Source organism: Apodemus sylvaticus, chromosome 14 (genome assembly GCF_947179515.1).
Source record: "Apodemus sylvaticus chromosome 14, mApoSyl1.1, whole genome shotgun sequence".
NCBI classification, from domain to species: domain Eukaryota; kingdom Metazoa; phylum Chordata; class Mammalia; order Rodentia; family Muridae; genus Apodemus; species Apodemus sylvaticus.
The window spans coordinates 62,036,977-62,046,854 of record NC_067485.1 but is presented as its reverse complement, the minus strand read 5'-3'; positions in this window follow the sequence as shown (position 1 = coordinate 62,046,854).

The window sequence follows — 9,878 nt, the reverse complement described above, 5'->3', positions numbered from 1 at the left end:
CAGCAGCAGCACCAGGGTCAACAAATATGGCATCCAGGAGAAAGGCTAAGTAGGCAAGAGAGAAAGCCAATCAGGATAAGGCCAATGATCTTCCTTCTGCCATGCCCTCTTTTATCTGTGCTGCTACCAGAAGATGCACTGGGGCTCCCACTTGAGGTCTTGCCATATCAGTGAAAGCAATCAGGACGGTTCTCTGGGTGTTGTTCCTGCTCAAGGAATTCTAATTTGTTTTAGCAAATTGTTTCAAGAACCAGTCACGACAGCAATAGATGCTTTCCAGCACGTTTGTCACAAGGAGTGACAAGAGAGTTCAGAGTTCTGTGTTGGGAACTGAGGCAAAGAGTGATCCTGTTTCAAACTGTACCGCAGCTGGTCTGTGTTTGTGGTTAGTTTTGTTTTCATTGGATGGGAGGCTGCTTGGATTCCACTTATACTGTGGGCAGATTTTATCTTTTAGGCTTGAGTCTTCATATGTAAGATGCTAACAATGACACTAAACCAAACCACCACACATGGTGGTGTGTAGAACTCTAATGGTACAAGCAGTCACATCTGAGGTAAAAAAAAAAAATTGTGATAAAAGAACTGATATAAAAACTACCCACGCTCACTGAAGCTCTGGAATTTTCTTGCAGCTGTATTCATTTCTTCTTCACAGAGCACTTTTTGAAGGGCACCGAGTCACTCAGACTCACAAACACCTGCTGCTTGCCTCTTCCCAGGCAGCTGACAGATATATGAAGTCCAGGCAACGTGAGCACACACTGACATTAGATCTGGACTCGGATTGGTACAGTTGGAATAGATAAAGTGCCTGTGACGTCTACTCTTCCTTTTCTCCTTCCTCATCCAAAGGATTATTTAATAGTCTGTTTGCACATTTAGCACATCCTTGACTCTAATAATAACCCTGGGCCTGAATCATCCTCCTCACTGGCTATTACACGGAGTCCTCAGCTGCTTCCATGACTTGTGTGCCTGGCTTTTGGTGGTATCTGGAAACCTCAGGGAATGTGCAGAGTGACCAAGGATGTTAATTTTAGCTATCCATGATGTGAGCAACCTTCTATTTGTCTGAATTGATCTGACTTTAAAATATGTGGTGTGACGATGAAGGGAATGTCGTTATATACAAATGTGGTTTAAAGGCTCTGCAGTAAGATGTACATTCTAAGAGTGTAGCACAGAGGTAGAGTCTGTGTATGATAAGGTTGTATGACCTTGGTTCAATTCTCATCAATAATAACAATAACAGCAATAATGTGTATCAATGCTGATATCAATGATCACGAGAGTTTTGTGTTCCCTAGAAAAGTTCAGAGGAGAAGCCCTGCTGGTAAAGGGAGTCCCACATTTTGTGATGAGCTCAGAAAGCTATCCAGACAATGGTAGACTTCAACCTTAATAAGCAGGGCCAAACAATCATTGGCATGAAATATCTGTATAAATAACAATATTCTTAGAGGATTTCTGGGAGGCAGTGACAGTTTTCAGTTTCTTGGTTTGAGGCTAGCTAGTTACATAAGCATATTGAGTCTGTGAGTGTCTGTAGTATATTGAGCGTTCAAAACTGGTTTTAAAATTTTATTATTACAACTTAGATTTTGTTTTGTTTCTCTGTGATGCTGGAGATGAAGAGCCACATGCTAGGTATTTACCACTGAGGTATACCTTAATTAATTATAATAATATTAATGATGTTTTTTTAAAAAAGGTACAATAATATGCTATCTATACATATCAAGGCATATTTAAGCTGCATTGAACATAGAATAGTGTTCAGGAATTTTACAGAGAAGAAAATCAACAGATACAATTATTTAATGAGAGCCCCTATTTTATAATTATCAACTTTCTTCCACAACAAAAACTTTTTTTTCTTGCCACGTAATTATAGAGAAGCATTCATGACACTGGGCTTTAAAGCAACTGCTCTCTTTGATCTTATTTCTGTTGAAAGATAAATCTGTACCTCCCTCCCCCCTTTACTGGGGGAAAGTGTGGGGGAAATGGAGCCTCCTCATTCATTACAGACCAGAGTAAAGCTCAGGACAGACTCTTCCAAGTCAACCTGGGAGTAGCTATAAAAGCGTGTAATCTTCATATGAATTTGTCGAAGCCACTGTGCTTTAAGAATCAGGCCAGAAATGCCCTGAGAACTCCGAGGCACTTTTTTTTCTTCTTCAGTCATCTGGTTAGTCTTGATCCACAGCTTCCCTGGATGAAGTAGTGCTTGTTCATGTAGCAAAGCACACCTGGTGTGTTGGGAGAATATTTCAGAGGATTAACTAAGGGATAAATCTTTCCTGAACGTACGTGATGCTATCCATAGCCTGGGACCTGAGTGGGCTATGAAAGGAGCACTGAGGAGGCTAGGGAGCACAAACAAGAGTGCTCACTCTGCTTTCCTGTCCCTGCCAGGTTAAGCCTCTCCAGCAACACACTTCTGCCCACCCACGTGGGCCAACCATGAGCTAGACCTCTGAAAATGAGCAAAATCTTCCTTCTTAAGTTACACTGGGTATATATTTTTTTTACCATGGTGACAATGACGTAACCAATACAGTCATACAACTAATGTGCTGAGTGCAGTAGGCTCAGCTCCTGGACCAGGGTGGAGCAGGGAACAAGACAAGTCCAGTCATGGCTCACAACAGAGTTCATCAGCAAATGAGAAATCATCCAACTCATGGCTTTGTTTGCCTATGAAATATAAAATGAATAAGAGAGCTGGGCTCTGTGGTGCATGCCTTTAACCCCAGCACTCAGAAGGCAGAGGCAGGTGAATCTCTATGAGTTCAAGGATAGCCTGATCTTCATAGTGAGTACCAGGACAACCAGGGCTACATGAAGGGATCCTGTCTCAAAACAAAACACTAAAGACAAATGAAGTCGATGATACATTATTTAACTAAATATTGCCTCATTTCCAGTGAAGAAACACAGGGGACTGTGAGAATTTAGGCATGAACCAGTTAGGAGATGGGAGATAGGAAACTGTAAATCAGCATGAACGTTCATGATTAGAGGTAAGTTTAAACAGCAAATCTGCAAACAGAACCATCTAAGGTTGGAGCCAACAATTTGAGAGCAGAGTAGCATGCAGATATGTCCTAGATTGACATAAAATAATAGATGACAGGGTTTTACATGACCACTTTTTTGGGAGGGTGTGTTTTAAGACAAGATTTCTCTGTAGGTTGTCCTGGAACTCCTTCTATAGACCAAGCTGGCCTTAAACTCACAGAGTTCTGCCTGTCTCTGCCTCCCAAGTGCTGAAATTAAAGGTGTGCACTACCACTGTCCTGCTGATGATCCCATTTTTTTTGGATTTGTTTTTTTTTCACGACAGGGTTTCTCTGTATAGCCCTGGCTGTCCTGGAACTCACTCTGTAGACCAGGCTATCCTTAAACTCAGAAATCCACCTGCTTCTGCCTCCCAGAGTGCTGGGATTACAGGTGTGTGCCACCACCGCCCGGCGATCCTATTTTTCTTAAGTGAAAATAATTATACTATATACTTAAGCATACGTAGAATATACAAAATATGAATTAATTTGGGAGCATGTGTGTGTTTGGCCATTCACCATAATTTAATTCTGACTTTCTCTGGATTCTTGGGTGACTAGATATTTTTTAGGATTCCTTTCAGCCATGATAAGTGACTAAGTCCTCAAACTAATGCTTAGAGCAGTGGGCAGGTCTGGACTCACGGACACTAGGCATGCTTTCTTTCCTCTCTTCCCCTTCATCTTCAATGGAACCCAGACTGGATGATGACCTTTATCCATAAAGACCATAACAATTCCTTGGGCATGTTGGGAGTCAGACTGGTGTCATAGAAGGAAGGAACCTGGATCCTTAAATGACCATAAGAAGTACAAGTCTTACAGTGACCTAGACTTGCTACCTTGACTTTAAAAACAGAGACTATTTTCTTAAGCAGTTTTTGTTTTAGAGAAAAATTCAGAGCTCTTGTGAATGCCCAGGCTCCTTCTTGTTTCTGCTCTTACTATATCTTGAAATTACATGGTACATTTGTTATAATTATGAACCAATGTTGGTACAAAATGTTATCATTAAAGTCTAGTTTTATACCATGGTTCTAAGTTATATAAAAGTAGAGCTGTATATGTGTTCATTTCTTAGTTACGCACTGCCTGTCAATTAGTGATACCACCACCACTAACCTCTACTAAGCGGTTTTGTGAATGATGATGTGCAGCCATTATTACAGAGTCAGAGCATAATCCTACTGCTGTCACGTGGTTGTTTCCCACGTGTGCCCCACTTGTCCACTACTCTTCCTCCCCTGGGCCCCTGTTAGACACTCAATCACTCCTTTATGCTCACTGGAGTTTCTCCTTTTGCAGCATGCCAGAGAATCTTATTTGTACAGTGTCCAAATTTTCCCACCTTAGGTTTTATTTATTTATTTATTTACTTATTTGCTTGCTTTATTTATTTATTTATTTATTTATTTATTTATTTATTTAGTTAGTTAGTTAGTTTATCTTGCTGTGATAAAAGACCTTGTTCAAGGCAACTTATAGAAGGGAGGGTTTATTGGGGTGGGGGGTTAAGGTTCCAGAGAGATAGGTATCTATCATTATAGCACAGAGCATGGCAGCAGGCAGCAGGCTTGGCACTGGAACCGCAGCTGGGAGGTCCAGTCTGATCTCCCGGGGATTTCCCTTGAAACCTTAAGGCCACCCTAGTGGCACATCTTTTCCATGAGGCCAACCTTTTAGAAACTGGAGGCTATCAAATGCTCAAGAGATGTATGTAGGACATTGGATTCAAACCACTGCAGAGAAAGAAGAATCCACAGAGTGGCAAAAGGCAGCTATAGAGATATGTTCATGTTTGCACATTGAGGGATAACACATATTTCTTTAACAAGCTCGGCACCTGTAACCTATAATTGCTTACAGCTAAAAGGTAACTCCAGAAATTCCAAACATGACACAATTGCAGAAACTATCTGTAGCTGGCAAAATCACACTCCTGCTAGAGTACAAGGCAAACCATAGTCAGCTGCTGTGGTCAGTCTGAAGCAGCCCCATATCTCCATACCTAGGATCAAAACAAAAACACATTCCTATAATACTCCTGTGTTTGTTTGTTTTTTTTTTTTTAAAGAAACTAAACTTTAAAAATGCTACTACAAATGTCAGATTCTCTAACTTCATTATGAAGAGGCTTTATTGGTCTGGTTATTTTTAAACTCTACAAGTCTGGCTAGTCATGTATTATGTTAAACAGGTCTTCTAAGAAGAATATCTGTTAAGACTGGAATTGATATTTGTTTATATTTATTGATTACTTTCAATGGACCAAGTGCCATATTGAGTAAATCTTATTATATTGTCTCATACATCATAGCTACTTTTCAATTGCTGTGATAAGACACTATGACCAAGGGAACTTGTAGAAGAAATTGTTTGTTTGGAGCGTATAGTTTCAGAGGTTTAGAGTCTGTGACAATCATGGTAGGGGAGTGGAGTAACAGACAGGCAGGCAGGCAGGCAGGCAGGCAGGCAAGGTGCTAGTGCACTAGCTGAATGCGTACATCTTGAGATGCAACCACACACAGCAAACAAAAAAAAAAATGAGCTTTTGAAACCTCAAAGCCTTCCCTAGTGATGCACCCTCTCGAACAGGGCCATGCCTAATTCTCCACAGACAGTTCCACAAACTGAGAACCAAATATTAAAATATATGAAGCCATGAAGCCTTCTCATTCAGACCACCTCATTCACATAACTAATATAGCATATGAGGTAGATACTAAGTTAAGTTCATGCCAATCGTCCCAACACCACCCTATGAGCTGGTTACTATTATAAGGTCCATTTCTCACATGAGAAACCCTTCCAAGGACACATAGCAAGTGTGTGGGCAGAGCCAGGGTTTATTTAAGCCTAGGTTTGTTTTCATTCCAAGCATGAACTCTTAACCGCACTGCTCTGTCTAGGAGGAAGTATCGGAGGGGCCTCTTAAACACAGGCTTATGAAGGAAAAGCCTCAGCCACAGGAACAGAAGGCTTCAAGGACTTCTCTAAATACAATTCATTATTATCCAGATAGGGAAATTGAGTCCTATGGTCTTTGGTGTCATGCTCCATAGCAGAGTCAAACCAGAGATGAACTGTGTTTCATAGTCTGTTCTTTGCCACATGAGCCTCTGTACTTGTATGGTGGCATTGTATGCTGTGTCTGCTAGCTACAGAATGTCTGTCAGTCACACAGAACAGTCACACATTGCTGGTGAAAGAAAGAAAGCTTTCTTCAGAAGCACAGGTTATCTCTGTATCCTGTCTTTCTCTCACGTAAGTTTGAATTTATGGATCTCTGGAAAAGACTCCCATGAAGTGATGGCTGAAATATACCCATCGTTTTAGGCATCCTGCAATAAGTTGCTAAATGTATAATCTTGACACAAACTGCTTGTGAAAAGCAAGCGGTTTCCATGACATCCAAGACAGCAGCTACAGCAAGCAAACACCTTCCTAATATAGTTTTTTTCCCCCTGGTAAAAAATAGAAAGCTGAAAGATCAGTGCATTTAGGTTGGAGGGGGGCTTGAAAAATGAAGACATTTCATTATGTTTATGACTTTCTTCAAAGCTACTATTTTAATTCTATCCAATGTACTAGTAGTTATCCTCAGTATTCACACCATTGACATTTGCCTGTTTATTTGAGGCCTGGGTTGCTGAAAGCTATTAATAGATAATGATTAGAACTACTTTGTAGTCATTTTCGTGGGGTTGATGCTCACTCTGTCACTGAGCATGTATTTTCTGTCTTGTCAGGAACAGAGACTGGCTGAATAAAAAATATCTAAATCACCCAGACCTTGTTCTTCAATAAGAACAACAACAATATAACAACAACAACAAAATCTACACAGACACACATGCATCACACACACACACACACACACATCTTTTCTGTATGGAAGAGCAAGGTATCTACCCACTTGTCTCTCTATGTCTCTTTTAGTGGCTTTTCCAAGATTCCAAGGATAAGCTTTGGGAGAGATAAGAACACTATCTATTTACCCCTAAATAATATAGATTTCTCTCCCACCATTTGCCCTTATGGTACCTTATCTGTTTCCTCTGGGAGTCAGCATAGGAAAGAGGAGACACATGCAGAATCTGTCCTGGCACTTACAGTTGCTAGATAGAAACAATATTACTGAATGCCAAACTTAGACAAAGCTCTTCTGAGCCCATGACAAAACAAACCAAACCTAACCTACTTCATAAATGTAAGGCTAGACAAGAACAAGGCTAATGTGTGGCCCACTCAAAATTTTACCTCTAAACTTAACTGTGTGGCTGCTGCTTCTGCAACATTGGCAAAAGTACCTTTGAGTTTAGCATTGTTCATAACTGAGCCTATACTCCAACCTACCTGTAGAGAGAATCTGTTATCAGCATCACCTATCAATTAAAAAGAGCCTATGGCCAATGAGTTGGAGCAGGAAATAGGAGGTGGGGCATCCGGCAGAGAGAGAGGATTCTGGGAAATAGTCAGGGGCTCGGAGAATCTCCCAGAAACATATAGAAGATCAGAAGCATGGAGCTGAGCAGAGATAACCAGCCATGTGGAGGAACTCAGGTTACAATAAAGAGGAGATTCTCCCTGGACTTGAACCCATGAAGCTGAGGAAAGGGAACCAACCATGTGGAGGATATAAAACACTTCGAATGGATTAAATAAGTTATGGTCTACTTAGGGAACGAGCCAATGCTTGTGGCCTAGGCATTTAGGCAGGGGATGGGCAGAAAAACTTGGATTAAATTTGTACTTTCACCCACCAACACACCAGCATTTTCCAACCCTCTCTTTCTGACACACCACAGGATTCATTGTGTTGTTTATTCTCGAATGAAATGGCCAAAATCAACTTGTTTAACTACAGGAAAGCTCCTGGCAGGCTCTGGGTGGAGGGAATTGGCTCCTGCCTTAGGTTACTTTCTATTGCTGTGATTAAAAAGCAGGACTAAAACCAGCTTGGGAGGAAAGGGTGTGTTTCAGTGTTCAGGTTACAGCCCACCCTGAAAGGAAGTCAGAACTGAAGCAGAGATGGTGGGTGAGTGCTGCTTTCTGGCTTGCCTTCCAGCCTCGTGTCCATCTTCTTTTCTTATACCTTTGAGGACCCCCTGCCCCTGCTCCAGGGATAGCAGCACACCCACAGTGGACTGGGCTTCCAGATAAAATAATCAATGATCAAGAAAGTGCCTCCAGGCAGTCTGATGGAAGCATTTTCTCAAATGAGGTTCCTTCTTTCAAAATGATTCTACTTGTGTCAAGTTAGCAACAAACAAAGGAACAAATAGAAATAACTAGTGCATTGTCCTCATCTTTTGTATTCAATGCTTTCATGATTCAGTGTTTACCTTTGTTTATCTTCTCCAAGAAGGCAAGTTTCTAGAGGGCAGAGACCACATCTATGCTGTTCTGTGTAACAAATCTCTTATTATTTGCTAAGTATGGTGGGCATCTAATACTTGCTAAATAAAAGAAAGGACACCTGACAAAATTCATATATACCCTGCTATCCTCACCTCCCTCTTGCACAGCTAGAAAGCCAGCATTTAGGTTTGAATTTAATGTTATGCCTTTTGAAATTGCTGATACACACTGGAATATACACTCAAAAGTACCGTTTGAACTCTCACTTTGTTTTTAACATTTTTCTTAGTAGTACTAACAATATTGGGCCCCAAAGCTTGAAATTCCCAGTAACTACTATAAAGGTGTTTGTACAATTCCCCTTTCTATATTCCATTGTTTTGAAAATAAATCTTCTTGTCTTGATCTCTAATTCCAAAAGTGCACGTTTGTGTGACTGCCATGAGGAAATTATGTAAGTAGAAGCCAATTATGAAAAGAACCATGTGTAAAACTTAGACACAGAGCTAATTCAGTCCCCCTCCAAACTGACATTATGTAGCTATCTGGTATGCATGTTAGGATTCAATATTTCAGAGACTCAAAAGAAAACACACAAAAAAATTATTAGGTGGCTAAGAAAGGAGTTTTGAAGGCATGTGATGAGAGGACCCAGCAATAGTCTAGGGCTTACCTTGCTAATCAGCCAGTCACCCTTTCCTGACTCTGAAGCCCCAGTTTACCTTAAGAGTGTGTGTGAGTGGGTAACCTGTGTAAAGCCAGACTCAGGTTTACATTTAATGCCTTAAGGAGGGTGTGATGAAGGTGAGCCATGTTATATAATATGTATCTAGATACATATTATATTTTTCTCTATTTTCTTCTAACTCAAGATATGTGTTACCTTTCTCTACCCATGTCTCCTTTCCCACACTTTTCAGACATTCTCTTAATGTCTCCTCAACTAGACAGCAGTCTAGCTGTCTATAATATAGCGTCTGCCTCTTGAGTTTAGCACGATCATTTTCTCTTCGTTGTGGAGTATAGGTTGCCTTAACCAGGTAGCCATGGCAACTAGTTGAGCAGGCTAGCAGCTAGGTAAATGGTAACAGTAAATCTTCCTTAGCAGAAAAAGGTGGAGAAGAGTCTCAGGAATCTCATTAAAATTCTAGAAAGTATATCCACCTGCCCTCCATCCACCAGGCTACAAATGATCCTGGGAGATGACAGAGCAAGGTTAGCTGAAAAGGAGACACTGTGGTGCAGCTTCCGTATGGCTATCAATCATGATGGACTGGGACTTTCTAGGTATTGGGGTCACCCGTGCTCCTGTAAACAGTACCTTACCCATGCTCTGTAAGTAAGCCCAGTAGGTTCACAGCTGTGGAATAATCCTTTGGTGGAATCATCATTGGTGCCTGTCTGAGGTGAATAGACATTTGTTCCTATCATTCCAGGAAAGGTTTGCAC